General features: G+C 45.0%; 1 long non-coding RNA gene across 1 annotated transcript; it reads left to right on the top strand.

The window, feature by feature from the left end:
* The first annotated feature begins 14619 nt into the window (after positions 1 to 14619).
* Positions 14620 to 16958, top strand: LOC310744310. Its single transcript, XR_014539515.1, has 2 exons — positions 14620 to 15299; positions 16835 to 16958. It is a non-coding gene; the product is annotated as an uncharacterized lncRNA (long non-coding RNA).
* Positions 16959 to 17837: the final 879 nt, after the last annotated feature.

Here is a 17837-nt window from a genome sequence, read left to right as displayed (position 1 = left end):
CTGCTGCTGCCACACCGCCAGAGCATGATTTCTGTTCTCATCCTGAAGCAAAGTTCTTAACCTGAGGTAGTATTTCTGGGTTAGCAGAGTCTGTAACCTGAAGCGTATGTAACCTGAAGCGTATGTAACCCGAGGTACCACTGTATTAACTTATGGTCTGTGTGTGTGGTTTGGGAGCTGCACCATCAGGGAAAAACAATGCTGTCCAGGGTTGTAAAGACTGTGGAGAGAATAATTGGGTGCACTCTTCCCACCTTAGATCAAATCTATGCTTCCAGATGTCATAAGAAAGCTGCAGAGATAGTGCAGGATATGATCTCTTTCAGCTTCTGCCTTCTGGAAGAAGGTACAGGACTAGCCACCTGAAAAACAGTTTCTATCCAAATGCGATTTTGGTTTTAAATGCAGTGTAAGGTAGTCTCTGTGGGAGTATATTGTATTCAATTATGGGGTATCAGAGTTTTTAGGGGGTTAACCAGGCTGGGATAGCTGAGATAGCAGGCTTGTGGGTTTTTGAATGTCTGGTGTAGATTTTTTCAATTTCGTTGTTCCGTATGGGACAATGACAATAAAGATTATTGTATCGTACCTTAACCTAATTGCGTTGCTTCTAAATGCCACTGAAATAAGTGATAATTGTTGTCAGGCGAGAACGGCCCACTCTGTTTCCATACAGGGTGATTTTGTCACAAATCATTTTGTGTTCCCAGTGTGTTGAATTTGCAGACATTGCAGGGGGCCATGTTGTCTGGGAAGCGGGTGGGGTTTGATTCCCCTCATCACTGCTGCCATTACCAAGTGTGGTTGACATATTTGCTGTGCGCTTGACTAAAGCACAGGCGTCAGATGGTTTGGCTGTGTCAGCGTGACCCGGGTTGCCATGGCGGCAGGAGAAACCACCCATCCTTGCCTGTTGTTGTTTGTGCCAAGGCCCTAGAGAATGCCTTAAAATGCCCAGCGGCAATGCTGGGTTTTAGGGGAGGCTACAGCTGCCAAAACACCGAAAGGAGTTTGCAGGTGGCAGAGAAAAATATGTGACATCAGACTATGCAGTGTTTTTAATTGTTGTGAAATAGAATTTGGAATCTAAGAGGTAGTTCTTCAAGCATGTTGAGATATAAGGAATTGCTTGAAAATAAAACCCCAAGGTGGTTGTCACCAATGGAAGCAAAGGCTCAGAAAAAGCTCAATATGGAGGCCAAATGGCCAAAATATTGGGAAATTTTGGAACAAGAGGGAGACAGATTAAAACTGCAGAGTTTTGAAAAATTAAAAAACAGAGTGCGAGATTGGCTTCATTATTACCAGATAATGGAGGCATATAACTTGGACAAAAAAATTGGCTTCCAGGTGGAAAAATCAAAATTGGAAACAGAACTGCTAGATCCTAAAATTAAGAACTTGTCAAGAATGTATAACTTGCTGTTGAAATGGAATACTCAGGATGAGTACTCATGGCAGACTAATCTGCCATGATTAAATGGGCACAAGATGTTGGACATAATATTATGATGGCTGACTGGGAACAGTTATGGACCACAGGTATGAAGTTTATGGCATGCAATGCCTTAAGAGAGAATATAATGAAAATGATCTATAGGTGGTATATGACACCAGTCAAGCTTGCAAAAATCTACCATTTGCCCGATAATAAATGTTGGAAATGTAAAGAGACTGAAGGTACATTCTTTCACCTTTAGTGGACATGCCCAAGGATTAAGACTTTCTGGGAGATGATCTATAATGAAATGAAAAAGGTATTTAAATATACCTTCCTGAAGAAACCAGAGGCCTTTCTCCTGGGCATGGTCGGCCAATTGGTGCTAAAGAAGGATAGAACTTTCTTTATGTATGCTACAACAGCAGCAAGAATACTTATTGCAAAGTATTGGAAGACACAAGATCTACCCACCCGGGAAGAATGGCAGATGAAGGTGATGGACTACATGGAACTGGTGGAAATGACTGGCAGAATCCGAGACCAGGGAGAAGAGTTGGTGGAGGAAGATTGGAAGAAATTTAAAGACTATTTACAGAAACATTGTAAAATTAATGAATGTTAGAAGGATGTTGGAATGATGTTATGTGGTTTTAGCAGAAATGTTCTAAAGGATTAAGAAAAACTGACTGTTAATTGGTGAAAGGAGGGAAAGTAAAGTTACATTATATTAAGATAAATTACAGGACAAAAATATGAAAAGATGGAAAGGATTTGCTGAAACAGATAATCGAACTAGAATACAAAAAAGGGAGGTGTGAGGAGGTCAAGGAAATAAGCTAATGAAAGATAAGTTATGGGAAGATTTGCTGTATTTTTCTTTTATGTTTTTTTTTAATGGATTTTTTCCCCTGTTTTTTCTTTCTTTTTCTCATTCTTGTTTTTTCCTTATTGTGATGTGTTGTATTGTTTTTGTTTAAAATGGTGTTTTTTACTTTTTCTTTCTGTAACCTTTAAAACTTTAATAAATATTATTTTAAAAAAAGTTATTCAAGCATGTTGCTCATGGGGCTTCAGGGGTGAGGTGGGCATGCAAAAACTGCTCTCTGGCAGGCGTGCTGACTTATCAGGAAGCAGCAGCAGAGCTGGGTGGCTGGGGAGTGGCCATTTAAATCTCCCACAATGCCACAGGAGCATTGTGGGAAATTAAAATGGTGGCTAGATCCAGTCATATGGTGCTGCTCAGTGTGTCAGAAAGGAGGGCCCACAGCAGGCCTCAATGGTTGGCCCTCCCAAGGTACCTACCTAGGGGCCCTGGCAGCTGTTCAGGGACGCCAGGTGCTAATGCCAGCCCTCAGCATTCAAAGCCATAGTGGAGTTGGGTCAGTGGGGAGTCATCCCCTACAGTCCCAGGTTAAGTTGTGGGTCTCCACGTGGTCTGAGGCTAGTAAGAATCAGGTCCTTATTTTTAAGACAGCTGAAAATTCAGTTGAGGCTTCACAGCCTTTAATGTAGAATCTAAGTAAGGATGGGGGAGAAATCCAATTCACTTCTCATTTCAAGGCAGACTTACCTAATTTTCCTCTTGTGAAACACAGGCATCGTTCAAAATTCACACTTTCAGAATTTGGCCGTGCAGTTCTTACGCCAAGTAACGTTTAGAAAAATGCATACACTGGGATAAAGTGCCCATAAGTGTGTGTGTGTGTGTGTGTGTGTGTGTGTGTGTGTGTGTGTGTGTAAGGTCCCTGGTTCAATCCTGGAGAGCCTCTGCCAGTCAATGTAGACAGTACAAAGCTAGATGCACCAATTGTGAGACTTTAGCAGCTTCCTGTGTTCAGTGCTAAGACAAAGAATCAGGGAGCAGCCCTAGCCAGTGGTGAGCACAGCCCATCCCTGCTTCCCCAACTCGCTGCTCCCTTCTTTTTGAAATCTTGTTCTGACTAGCTCCTCTTGGTACAGCGCCAGCGTAAGCCAAGCAAGCAATGGCATTTGATTAAGCTATTTATGCACTGTAGATACACAACCAAATATTTTATTTAGCAATGCTTTTGATTCTCTGCCAGAGCAAACGAGGAAATAAACCCTGTATGCAAATGTGGGTGTGGATTAGCAAGATAAGAAGGGAAAGGGGTGGAGGAGCTCCTTTCAGTGACTGGGAGTGTGATCATCAAAGGGCCAAATGCTCCCTCCCAAAAAGAAAGGAATAAATCTAATCCCACAAACTCTTCGGTTACTAGGGCAGATCCCAAAAGAGTAAACAACATACTATACAGTGGTACCTCGGGTTACAGACGCTTCAGGTTACAGACTCCACTAACCCAGAAATAGTACCTTGGGTTAAGAACTTTGCTTCAGGATGAGAATAGAAATCGCGTGGCGGCGGCACAGTGGCAGCAGGAGGCCCCATTAGCTAAAGTGGTACCTCAGGTTAAGAACAGTTTCAGGTTAAAAACAGACCTCCAGAATGAATTAAGTTCTTAACCCGAGGTACCACTGCACTGTGGTTCTAAATCGATTTATATGGGAGCAAACTCAGTTGGTGATGTCAATTTACTTGCAAAGGATCGTGAAGCTCACTGGGTGACGTTGGGCCACTCACTCTCTTTCAGTCTGATCCTACCATACAGGGTTGTTGTGAAGGAAATGTGGAGATAACACTGTACCTCACCCTGCTCTGTATGAATTGTCTTTTCTTGTAATGCAAGAAAACAAAACAAAACGGGAGCATTTACACAAAGAAGAAATGCAAGACAAAGGAGGAAGCAGGTTTGCATATCGTTTCACGTCTACTAATTTATATGTACAGATGCAAATTTGTGAATAGGATCTAGAAAAGTAGAATCACAGAATTGCAGAGTTGGAAGAGACCCCGAGGGTCATCTAGTCCAACCCCCTGCAATGCAGGAATCTCAGCTAAAGCATCCATGACAGATGGCCATCTAACCTCTGCTTAAAAACCTCCAAGGAAGGAGATTCTATGATTCTATAAAATGCAGCAGGTGGGGTGAGACTGGAGACCCAATCTGAAGGCTTTGCTTCCACCATCGCTGAATCAGGAAGCACCCACGACATTAGCCACACTGTGGACTCGGCTACATTGGCAAAGAAAAAGCGCTTTATAGGCGTTGTATGTGCATTATAACACTGGGGCACCAGATGGCGCTGTGGAGTTTCATTTTTCACAACCCAATTTCTCATGCAAAGCTTATGACGTGTTTAAGTGAATCGCTTATTTGATGTGTCTAGATGCAGCCAGTGTATTTATCCCATCACTTCTTCTGAAACGCTGCCCTTCCCTCCAAACCAGCTTCGATCCGAATTGAGGGAAAAAGAACAACCAGTGTTTTAAGCCAGCAGTGTGTCCACAGCCTAAGTGACTTCCCTAATGCCAATCTGCATTACGAGAGTAAATTCAATTGCCGCTGGCTCTGCGCGCAGGCCATAAAAACGTTTGGCCTCTTTGCAAATTGTGTTATGCGGGATCTGTAATTGGGGGTACAGGAAAGAGGGTGGGGGAGATGGCCAATTATGAGGGCGAACCCAGCAGCATCTAACTGAAGCACGCATGTCTGCAACTGTAGGCAACCGTTGTGTCGTTTTTTTAGGTAGACCATCAGAGAGGACATAAATGGGGATTAAACATTTATTTAGGCGCTTGGAAGGAGGTGAGGGAACAGGGCCTAATCTCCTCCATTAAAGTGGAGGCAGTTTTGGGGCAGCTCACCTTAATAGGGCCTTTGATGTCTGAAAAATACCTTTCTAGCTCCCAGGTTGGTTTCTGTCACTTCCCTATAAACCTGCCTCTTGAGGAGCCCTGGCTGAGGGGGGAGTGAGGGGTGGTTGGGGAGAGCCACTGATGCCAAGCAGACTGTTTTTATAAAGTAGGTGATAAATGTTGTCTGCTGGTCTTGGGTTTGTTTAACTTTGGGGCTTACACAAGAAGAGACAATGACAGGAAGGTTGTTTGTCTGTGGCCAGATTAGAGGCTTGGACACTGACCCCAGACCAGTCTGAAATGATAAAGACGTTTGGTGGCGTTTCATAAAAAAGATCTAGAGTTATGGGTGAGCAGTGAGCTGGTCAAGTTTGCTGACAATACTCATTTTTTCAGGGTGGTGAAAACAAATAGATATTCAGAAGGGCTCCAGAAACACCTCCCCAAACTGAGTGAATGGGTGGTAAAATACCAAATGCAATTCAATGTAGGCAAGTGTAAAGTGAGGCATGCTGGCGCAAAAAAATTAATAATCTTAATTTCACATGTGTGCTCAGGGAGTCTGAACTGGCACTGATTGACCAGGAATGAGTTATTTGGGTTGTAGCTGCATGAATAGGTCAGGGGTCAGCAACCTTTTTCAGCCGTGGGCCGGTCCACCGTCCCTCAGACCATGTGGTGGGCCAGACTATATTTTTTTTGGGGGGGGTGAACGAATTCCTATGCCCCACAAATAACCCAGAGATGCATTTTAAATAAAAGCACACATTCTACTCATGTAAAAACACCAGGCAGGCCCCACAAATAACCCAGAGATGCATTTTAAATATGTCTATAAAGGTAAAGGGACCCCTGACCATTAGGTCCAGTCGTGACCGACTCTGGGGTTGCGGCGCTCATCTCACTCTATTGGCTGAGGGAGCCAGCGTATCGCTTCCAGGTCATGTGGCCAGCATGACTAAGCCGCTTCTAGCAAACCAGAGCAGCACATGGAAACACCTTTTACCTTCCCTTGCACTGATGGGCAACTTGGACCAGACAGCCAGACCTTGAAGCAGAGCTGGTGTGCAGAACCTTTAGCCCTCCTGAGGCTGCTGAACTACAGCTCCCATCATCCCTGGCCACTGCTCATACTTGAAGGGACAGATGGGAGCTGGAGTTCTACAACATCTGGAGGACCAAATTTCCCCCCACACCTGAAAGAGAGGATGCCTTGAAATAGGGGGCTGTTTTCTGTGCCTCCTGAGTTGCAGTCTGGCATTTTTAATGCTATGCCATACTGGCTCTCAAAATGTATGGTGTTGTTTAGTCGTTTAGTCGTGTCCGACTCTTTGTGACCCCATGGACCAGAGCACGCCAGGCACTCCTGTCTTCCACTGCCTCCCGCAGTTTGGTCAAACTCATGCTGGTAGCTTTGAGAACACTATCCAACCATCTCGTCCTCTGTCGTCCCCTTCTTCTTGTGCCCTCCATCTTTCCCAACATCAGGGTCTTTTCCAGGGAGTCCTTTCTTCTCATGAGGTAGCCAAAGTATTGGAGCCTCAGCTTCAGGATCTGTCCTTCCAGTGAGCACTCAGGGCTGATTTCCTTCAGAATGGATAGGTTTGATCTTCTTGCAGTCCATAGGAGTCTCCTCCAGCACCATAATTCAAAAGCATCAATTCTTCGGCGATCAGCCTTCTTTATGGTCCAGCTCTCACTTCCATACATCACTACTGGGAAAACCATAGCTTTAACTATACGGACCTTTGTTGGCAAGGTGATGTCTCTGCTTTTTAAGATGCTGTCTAGATTTGTCATTGCTTTTCTCCCAAGAAGCAGGCATCTTTTAATTTCGTGACTGCTGTCACCATCTGCAGTGATCATGGAGCCCAAGAAAGTAAAATCTCTCACTGCCTCCATTTCTTCCCCTTCTATTTGCCAGGAGGTTAGGGGTCTCTAAAACAGCTCTCAGCACCCTTAACCAGGGAAAGCTCCCAGAATTCTTTGGGAGAAGCCATGACTGCCTAAATGGGTTCTTTGTCCCTTAAAAGCATGTTGTGAATGTGACCCTGGTCGCCGTCTTCTCCACTGTGGCAATATATATTTCTATCCAGATTACAGTCATTATTCTAAATTTGCACGTGTGCATCGATTTAGCATATGCAAACTGTTGTCCTCTTTGGGGTGATATGTTTCCTTTGTTGTTGTTGTTGTTGATGATGATGATGTATAAAGTGACTGCCTTTGAGAAGGACCCTGTATACTGCCTTGAGGAAAGGTAGGATATGAATGTAATAAATAGAGACAGAGATTCCGGTTCACCCCTCCCCCTCGCGTTTTAAGACAGCTGCGAAAAGTACAGATTGCCTCCAGCTCTCTTTTACAGAGCAGGAGAGTGCCAGGCTTACATCCTCGGAGGATTTCTCCTTCTTTCTTTCCAGAGAGATAGTTCACGGCCTTGCTTTCATACCACAGTAAGGTCTTCGCTTCCCTGAATGCTCTGTTTCTGAAGTGAGGCAACCTGTCTTAACTCAGGCGGTCTTCTTCATCATGCAGACAGATCCACCTGAGTAAAAAGAAAGAAAGAGCAAAGAGGAGTGGATGTGGCAGAATGCCTTTCTTGGCAATAAAAGCATGAGGGAGTAATACAACGCAAAGATTCCAACCTGTCCTACCTTCATTACTATCTATCTCCCTTTTTCAAAATAGTCATTACTCGCCGTCTGGCAGAGAACTTAACGGCCCCTGCAGTGAGACAAGGCCTGGGAGTTACAGACAAGGCACAAACCCAAGACGAGAGACCATTTATCTTCTGAAGTTCTGCTAAATGGATCAGGCAGACAAAGCCAAGGGAATAAAGGCCGTTACCTGTCCAATATGGGAGCAAAGCTGTACTTTAACCAACACTGAGCATTCGCTCCAGCTGTTGAATCAATGACCCTGGTTGAGAGGGGAAGGAAGGGGCTAAAGGTCACACACACATTCCAGAATGCCCAGGTGTAGCCGAATTCCCTCCAAGATAACCAGACATACACACACGGTGTTATGTACTGAGTTGAATAGGATCCAAAATGCAGCAGTCTGGTCCTAGAACAATAGGATTCAGAATGCAGCAGTCTGATTGGTCCTAGAACAATAGGATTCAGAATGCAACAGTCTGATTGGTCCCAGAACAATAGGATCCAGAATGCAGTAGTCTGATTGATCCTAGAACAATAGGATTCAGAATGCAGCAGCCTGATTGGTCCCAGAACAATAGGATCCAGAATGCAGTAGTCTGATTGGTCCTAGAACAATAGGATTCAGAATGCAGCAGTCTGATTGGTCCGTAGGAGCCACCCAATCCAACTCCAAGTGGAAGTGAATCCGCAACCTGATTGACCTACAGGAGAATCCCGGAATTAGCCAATCACGTGGGGCCCATTTTGTAAATAATGTATATAAAGCAGACATTTCGGGGGAACTGGCATTCCTCACTACTATGAGCTGAATAAAGAGCATGAAATCCACACTTGACTCTGAGTATATTTCACTGGCGATGAGGATGGGATTCTGCTGAGCTGACCGCCACACACAGCACCGCAGCAAAAAAAACCCCTACTGTTTTGGTCAAGGAAAATTGATAAAGAAGAGGAAGAGGTGCAGCCAGTTTTCTAGGACTTGGCAACTACGGTAACTGTGGAGCTTCGCTATGGAGAGCGAGGCAAGCTGAGAGCTGATGTTTGGAGAAAGGAGAGAGACAGAGGTGAGGTTGAGAGGAAAGTGGCCAAGCCCTGCCTGGTGAGCTTTGCGTTCATTCGCCATTCTATAATATTCATGAAGTTGTGCATTTTCAGTGCTATCTCTAGGTAGGCGTTTCATAGAATTGTAGAACTGGAAGAGTCTTTGTCCCACCATGGGGCTCAAACCCATGAACCTGAGATTAAGAGCTGGCTTACCAGCTGAGCCATCCAGGTTGTTGGTGAACCCACTGGTGAAGTGTCCTGTCCTGTCCTGAACCCTGGCAAGTCACTGCCAGTTGACAAGGCAATCCTGAACTGTGACGGGTCCATGGATGGAGCACTTCCTACCTTCAGAGATTCTTATCTCTATGTGGGAAAAATGTAACCAGCGAAGCAGTAAGTAGCCTCAGGATGTTTGCTTTTCCAGGTCACTGGTGGGGACGGCAACCTCTTGCTGACTCTCTTTTAAAGGCCTGGAGTGTTTAATGATCAAATTAGCGGTCTCGTTTGTCTGACACATACCGGGGCTGGTACCTTGGAGGCGTTTACTTTGTAACATGACCTGTGGCTTTGCCATTCAGAACTGTCACCCAACCCTAATCGTACACGGAAACACCCCAGGGGACACGGTTCAGCTCTCAGCAGCTTCAGTTGAAAAACAGTCAAAAGCAACTCCCATACATACATCTTAACACACACACACACTCATACACTCATACATGTAAATTGAGCATCCTGCATTTTCAGACTTGAGCCCTCAGAATGCTGATACCCCAAGGACAGATTCACACCAAACATTTAAGGGACACCCAATGCACTTTTAAAGCATTTGCATACTGCTATTCATAAAAAGAAATATTGACATAGTTTACAGCAAACGTACCTTGACATGAAGGGCAGGATCACTGTTTGCTGTTCTGCCCGTGGACCTAGATCAGGGTTTCCCAAACGTGGGTCCCCAGCTGTTGTTGGACTACAAGTCCCATTGTTATAAGAATTTTAAGGTCATATATAAAAAAATTAAATGTTCATAACTGTATATATAAACCACATGTCTGAAACCCCACAGATTAGGTCCTGAACAAATTGACCTCAAATATTTCTCTGCAAGGTCAAAGTGGAAAACCTCCCCATTGTCTCTTTCCTCACAAATCCTGTCTTAAGGGCACATTCAAGATATGAACAGGGTGTGAGCCTGTGACCTGTGACCTAGATTCAGGAATTAAGTAGTTCTAATAACAAAAGAGTGGCCAAAATCCAGATAATGCAATCAGGTAACTTGCCAGTTCAAGAATTAAGTAGTTATAATTACAAAAGAGTGGCCAAAATCCAGATAATGCAATCAGGTAACTTGCCAGTTCAAGAATTAAGTAGTTATAATTACAAAAGAGTGGCCAAAATCCAGATAATGCAATCAGGTAACTTGCCAGTTCAAGAATTAAGTAGTTATAATTACAAAAGAGTGGCCAAAATCCAGATAATGCAATCAGACAACTTGCCAGACAGGAGATAAAAAACGCACTCAGATTTCTATTGTAGACCGCCTTTTCTGTGATATACGTATGATGTATCTGGGGGGTGGTCTTGGGCTACACCCCTTCTGTGATGTATGTATGATGCTTCTGGGGGCGGTCTTGGACTCCAGGGTGGGCAATTTGAAATGTCAATATAAGGGCTTGCACTGGGTTCCTCCTCCCTCCTCTGTGTGGTGAGTGAGGACCCTGTTGCAACAGATCAATAAAGATCAGGCTTACTAGCTGCTTTGCTTCTCAATATTCTCTTGTTGGTCTCCGTTATTTTCTCCTACCAATAGAGAACCTACAGAAGGACTCTATATGGGCTCTTGGGTACCCCATAAGGGAAAAGGAGCAGGTTTTTTTTGCTTATATCACCATCATCCCTAGCTAGCAGGAGCAGTTGTCAGGGAAGATGGGTACTGTAGTCCCGTAGCAGCTGGAGACCCAAGTTTGGCAAACCCTGATCTAGAGCAACCTTCTCTAACCTAGTGCCCTCCACGGTGATTCTGTACAGCTCCTTATTGAGCCTCTTAGCGCTCCAGATCTGCTCTGCTCCTGTAGTAGGTATTGCTGATGGACACAAATGTCAGCTGGGCACTGGACTAAGCATTGCAATGACACAGTGACTTGTGATAACCCTATTCCCAGAGGGACCAAGCTCTCTGTACAAGCACAGACATAAGCAAATTCTGTTTATTAATTCTGCGGTCCCTAATAAACCAAGTACAACCATCTCTCTCTATCTCTAATATCTATCTATCTATCTATCTAGTTAATATTTTGTGAAGTCAGGTCTGCTAGAGGCAACTATAAATTCCTTAATCTTTCACTAGGCCTTGATCTCCCCCGTTCTCTTTATAAGTGCCATGCAAATCCATATCTATTCAAGTCTGCTGTAGGCCAGACAAGGGGGAGAAATGCAACATGCAAAGCTAATGAAGTGCGACTGCATTTTTGTCAACAGGTCCTGGCAGATTTTAGATATCTTCATTATTTACAGGGGAGTACAGTTTCATGCTTGAAACCACAGCCGCTTCATCAATGAAATGCTTAGAAGGAGACGCAGCTGAGTTTCTATTTAACTGCTGAGTGATTCCCTCTCAGGGACGCGGGGGGCGCTCTGGGTTAAACCACAGAGCCTAGGGCTTGCCGATCAGAAGGTTGGTGCTTCAAATCCCCACGACAGGGTGAGCTCCCGTTGTTCGGTCCCTGCGCCTGCCCACCTAGCAGTTTGAAAGCACATCAAAGTCAAGTAGATAAATAGGTACCACTCTGGCGGGAAGGTAAACGGCATTTCCGTGTGCTGCTCTGGTTCTCCAGAAGCAGCTTAATCATGCTGGCCACATGAGCCGGAAGCTGTACGCTGGCTCCCTTGGCCAGTAAAGCGAGATGAGCGCCACAACCCCAGAGTTGTCCGCGACTGGACCTAATGGTCAGGGGTCCCTTTACCTTTTTAATTCCCTCTCACAAAAGAGAAATGAAACATATTGGGAACTATTTGTTAAAGTATGAGGGTTGTACCCCACTGGCCTTCCTGTTGCATTTTCCCTGCTGCCTCCCCAGGTTGACAAGCCCCATTTGCCCCTCACTTCCCTCTCTACAGAATGTGCAGAAACCGCCTTCTTGTCCTTTGGACCCACTATTGGTCTTGTCCACTCAGTCTGCTGGAGTTGTCTGTGTTTTATTTTGAATTACGGTGTTGGAGGAGACTCTTGAGAGTCCCATGGACTGCAAGAAGATCAAACCGATCCATTCTGAAGGAAATCAGCCCTGAGTGCTCACTGGAAGGACAGATCCTGAAGCTGAGGCTCCAATACTTGGGCCACCTCATGAGAAGAGAAGGCTCCCTGGAAAAGACCCTGATGTTGGGAAAGATTGAGGGCACAAGGAGAAGGGGATGACAGAGGACAAGATGGTTGGACAGTGTTATTGAAGCTACCAGCATGAGTTTGACCAAACTGCGGGAGGCAGTGGAAGACAGGAATGCCTGGCGTGCTCTGGTCCATGGGGTCACGAAGAGTCGGACACGACTAAACGACTAAACAACAACAACAAGATACATATGCATGTTGGGTAATGTGTGAACACGGATTAAAAACACCTTGCAGAAAATGCACAGGAACATGAACACAGCCTTCATGCAGACAGTCCTAGATGGATCTCTGACTTGGTATTAGACAAGTTCCTAGTAAGCCATAGAATTATATCATTTAGAGTTTTTCTCTTGCAATTGAAAGTGGAAAAAAACAAAACCTCTATGGATTAAGTGTCCCCTGGGCTTTAAAGCTGTCGTTGTTGTTGCCCGCCTAATTGCAGGCTGGATAACTGGTGCATCGTGTGAAATATTACTAAAATTGTAGTCCTTAGTGGGCTTAAAGTCAACAAAGCTAGGGGTATTGCAAGGGCTTGATTGAACTGAATTCCAGTTTCTTGCAAATATTGGATTACAAGCCAAGTTATAGTGCCTTAGCCAGTGCATTAGGAATAATTAAGAATAATGCAAGCAGCATGCATCCTCCGACCTCTCCTCTTTGGTCAGGCAGACATTTAAAGAGTGGCTGTTTTCTTTGGTCACTACAAGAAATGCAATCATATTAAATTTGCTACTGGCTAAATGTAAGCTGAATTACTGCATTTGAAGATGGTTCTTCATATACAGTGGTACCTCAGGTTACGGATGCTTCAGGTTACGGGCGCTTCAGGTTACAGACTCCGCTAACCCAGAAATAGTACCTCAGGTTAAGAACTTTACCTCAGGATGAGAACAGAAATCATGCGGTGGCGGCACGGCAGCAGCGGGTGGCCCCATTAGCTAAAGTGGTACTTCAGGTTAAGAACAGTTTCAGGTTAAGAACGGACCTCCGGAACGAATTAAGTTCTTAACCCGAGGTACCACTGTACACACGTTGCTTAAGGATACTGGAGTTCTTTTTTTTAGTGAGAAATCTAGAAATATTAAAGTGTGAATGTGACAAACAGGCATTCAGCAGTCAGTATATCCTATAGGTATACAGCTATGCCTGTCAGGGAACTGGTGCTTGTGGGTCCAACTGGGCATGCTCCATCTAAGTGGGAAACCTGGGTGAATTGCTGCACTATGTGAGAGATTGCTCTCTAGGAAGTAGGAAGTAAAATGTCTTGTTCGACACTCCTAAAGCTAGTATGCATGAGGAGCTAATGAACTAGCCCAGGGCGGGAAATGTTCTGCAGAGGGGGGTACCGGTAATATGTGTATATGGTTGCACAACACCAGTAGCCAGTCTTTAGAGAACTGTCTGTGTATTCAGTGAATGCATGAGGGGAGAAAAGGACTCCATGCGGTAGTCATGTGTCTGTCATGTAGCCACCAGGGAGCCAGCAGGTGTGTGAGCAATGGGGGAAAGATGGTTACCAGACACAATCTCACTTTCCCCGCACTCGCACATTTGTCGACCACATGTACACCATACATTTAAAACACTATGATACCACTATAAACAGCCTTGGCTTCCCTCAGAGAATTCTGGGAGCTGCAGTTTGTTAAGGATGCTGAGAGTCCTTAGGAGACTTTAGGGGAGCTAAAATTCCCTGTGAAGGAGCATGGATTGTTAACTACCTTGGGAACGACAGCTGGATCTCCTTGGGTCAGTCACTGGCTCTCAGCCTACCTCGCAGTGTTGTTGTGAGGAGAAAAAGCTACCCGGACCCCCTCAGAGGAAAGGTAAATATAAAGGCAACAATAAATAAAATCATCACCATTTTATAAAATTTTAAACGTATCATCAGCACTTGCCAGTAATCCCAGTGCCTTTGTATTTGTTGGCCAGAAGGTGGGAAGGCAGTAGCAATGCCAGTTTGACTTAGCCATTGGATAGAACAGGTGTAATCAACATGATTCCCTCCAGATGTTGCTGGACTCCAACTCCCATCATTCCTGGCCACCTGGCCATGCTGGCTGGGATGATGGGACTTAGAGTCCTCCAACATCTGGAGAACACCATCTTGGATACCTGTTGGGATTGAATGTGGTCTGTACATGTTGCTTTATATCTCTGAATAAAAGATTAAAAGGCTATATAAATAGAAAGGGCATAGAATATTCCTCTTCCCCCTGTGGCTACAGACTGGCAAGCAAAAGTGTCAACTCCTAGGGGCCCAGCTCTTTAGGGGGCCCCAATAATTTGGGGGGGACTGGCACCCCCAATGTTAAAGACTCCTTCTCCTCCTCCTGTCACAGAAGGGAAGGAGAGGGAAGCAGCCCCTGGCCATTGGAGGTGGCAGGAGAAGGAGGCCGAACACCAGAGAGGAGGAGCCACCAGCCATTGAAGCCACGCTGCCGCCACGGTCAGCTCTGCCCCCTGGTTCCTCCTGACATTGCATTGTGATGTCACACACGCATCATTGCCCCCCCATCTTCCTCGCAAGTTGGCGCCTCTGCTGGTAAGGAGGTCTGCTACCAACCATTAAAGGAAACTGGGTCAATCTCTTTGCCCACGATAGTTATAACAAAAAGATCTGTGCTCACCAGCTTAGACACTTGGAATCTGCTGAGCGGCATGAGGACATTAATTTTTAAAGTGACATAATTCATGGTGGGGGAAAATAGGCCACTGGATGCAACAGCGTGCCTGACGCAGTGGCAACTTCCAGGCACAAAGGAAACGCTGTGCTTCCTGTCTTGACAAATCCACTCCTCTCATTCAGAAAGCCAAGCAGAGCTGACTTTTAGACAGAATGTCTCCTGCTGAAATCATAGACTGCTCCAGGCTTTAAAGGCACAAAAGCTGTTTTGTTGAGCGAGAGAAAAGAGATTCACTGATTCCTGAGCTGGATACACTTGTCAATGTAAATGACTCTCGTAGCACCCAGGCGGAAGCTGGTTCCATTTGAGAGGAGATGGGAAGTCGGCGAGAGATCAATTTACAGCACAGATAGAGGAGACGGTAAATCAAAGGTGTCCGCAGGGATCAGATTTTTCCCAGAAAATATTTCTTCTTTATTGATGAGTGTTTGACCCGTGCGATGCACACTGATAGCCTTTGCAACCCTGGCTTGGGATACTTCCGTTTGCGATTACGTTTCATGTGAACAAGCCTGTTGCATTAGCATTTTTCTTGCAAACCACTAGAGCTGCTGAAAGGATCCTCTGGGCCTAGTGTATACCATTTGTATTCAGATCCCTCTGGCTGTCTGGGTAATCTTCGACCATATCAGAGCCCATGGGCTTGGAAGTTACCCCTTCCCCTTAGTGTCTCTTCTGTTATCTCAAAAACAATGGGAATTGCAGAATACGTAGGCTTGGATCCCGACTATATTATCAGTGGGACTTTAGGGACTTAAGGAATGATGACTTATATTGTGCACTTGTTCTTGCTGTAGGTCAGCCCAGATAGCTCAATTGGTTAGAGCATGGTGCTGATAACGCCAAGGTTGCAGGTTTGATCCCCATATAGGACAGCTACATATTCCTGTACTGTCGGGGGATGGACTAGATCGGTGTTTCCCAACGTCCCCAAGCTAGCAGTACCAATTGCCAGGGATGATGGGAATTGTACTCCAAAAACTGCAGGAGATTTAAGTTTGGAAAACACTGGAGTAGATGATTCTGAGGGTCCCTTCTAACTCTATGATTCTGTGAGTTTGATTAACTTTCAGTCTATGGAATCAAGCCAGAGCTTTTTGGCTGTGTCCAGAACTGGACCAGCACAGAATGATTAAATGCACCTCTTATTCAGAAGCATCAGCTGGTGCCTGGTGCAGAAAGAGCTTCTTCTGGTTGCATGTTGAAAGGAGCCTCGTCATGGCCTTCCTGTTATCATCTTAAAAGTGAAAAAAGGTCTGAAGGAAACAGTGTCTGTAGCAACAGAACTTGTTAAGCAGTTCACTTATGGCAAAGAGGGGACACCTGTGCCCCTCCAAATGTTGTTGGACTCCATCTCCGATTAGCCCCAACCAGCAGGACCTATAGCCACGGATGATGGGAGCTGTAGTCACAGTCTAACAAGAAAGAAGGGCCACGGTTTCTTTCAGTGAGCACTAGACCATTCCCCATCCATTTCCTTTACATTAATACTGCTCCCTCCATGAAAACCATCTGCTGACCAGGATTGTACACCTGATAGTTATTCAGAACACCGGCCCTTGATAAACTGTTCTGTGTAACTTGAAAACTTGCCAAAGCATTGCCAGTAAAAAAACCAACCCAAAACCTTAGCATATTTTGTGTACAATGCAACTATCGTCCCCTCTGCCTAGATCAAGCCATGAACCTACTGTCTTAAATGGGATAGTTTGATAATGACATTTAAGCAAGTTTTAAATTGGTGTAGTGCCTGTTTTCCTTTAAGGAATCTGTTGCCAGCCTGCACTGTTTACCTGGAAATAGTTCTAGCTGCTTGCTGCACAAAGGCAGGTTGTGGGTTACAAACCAGTGGATTCTAAAATTAACAGAGGTTTTTTTGTTTGTTTGTTTTTGCAGAACAGCATTCAAGTACCTTAAAAACATCAAGAGCATTTGCATCTTAAAAACGCCAATGTAGAGGCTATCTAATTAAAAAGAGTCCATGTGTGCTTCATGCATATTTAAAAGATTTACTGGAAAATACTGGTAGCCTTTTCGTTTCCTTTTTTGTTAATGAAATGTTTCCAACAGTTTCCACTTCCAAGCCTTGCTGTGTGATCCTATCTTTCTATTGCTTCCTTTGATGACCTGTAATATAGTAAAGCCAGTCAGTTCATACAGGACATTAATCTCTGTTACAAAAGGCCCGCAACTGGCGCCCCATCAAAGCCCCTCTAACTTCCTGTGCACCAGAGTTTTAAGTACACACAGGCCAGGTACTCCTTCATGTTCACTCCACTTCCTGAACAGAAGCATTTCCTTTGGAGACTGACAGCCTCTTCCATTCATCAGCTTTCCCCCATTAATTTAAGTCCAAGTTCCTACAGCTTCCCGGCCGCTTCAAACTCAACAGGGTGATTCACATGGGTCTCAAGGAATTGGAATTCAGACTAAAAAGATCTGCTTCATGGGTGGCCTTCAAAATCTACATAAGGTACCTTATCCACTAACCCCTTCCTGTTCTGGGGTCTGTCCCCATGGACAAGCACACGGGGGCAGTTGCCTCTTCTTACCCTGATGAACCATAAGCCCTGGCTTTCTTTTAAACACATATGGTAAGTTTACTAGAACCTGATCTATATGGCAAAATAACGCTCTGTCAGCACCAGATCTCTCAGAAAAGGTAGACCTGTTCTCTGATGCCAATGTCTGCCTGTCTGCCTGTTTGTTTACTTTGCCCCACCTAACCCCCATGGAAAAATCCCTGCAGATGCTCTCCTGTCTGCATTCCACCATCACTTATTGGGTGCTCCGCTACAAATTACAGGCAGGCTGCCCAGCCCCTGCTCCTGTTTGTGAGTCTTGCGTACACACCTTCAGTTCTGGGTGAGACCAGCAAGGAAAGCAAGCTAAGGGGTAT

The sequence above is a fragment of the Podarcis filfolensis genome (genome assembly GCF_964270895.1).
Source record: "Podarcis filfolensis genome assembly, chromosome: 10".
Taxonomy (NCBI): domain Eukaryota; kingdom Metazoa; phylum Chordata; class Lepidosauria; order Squamata; family Lacertidae; genus Podarcis; species Podarcis filfolensis.
Note: the sequence above shows the minus strand (reverse complement) of the source record. Positions and strands in the feature narration are given on the sequence as shown.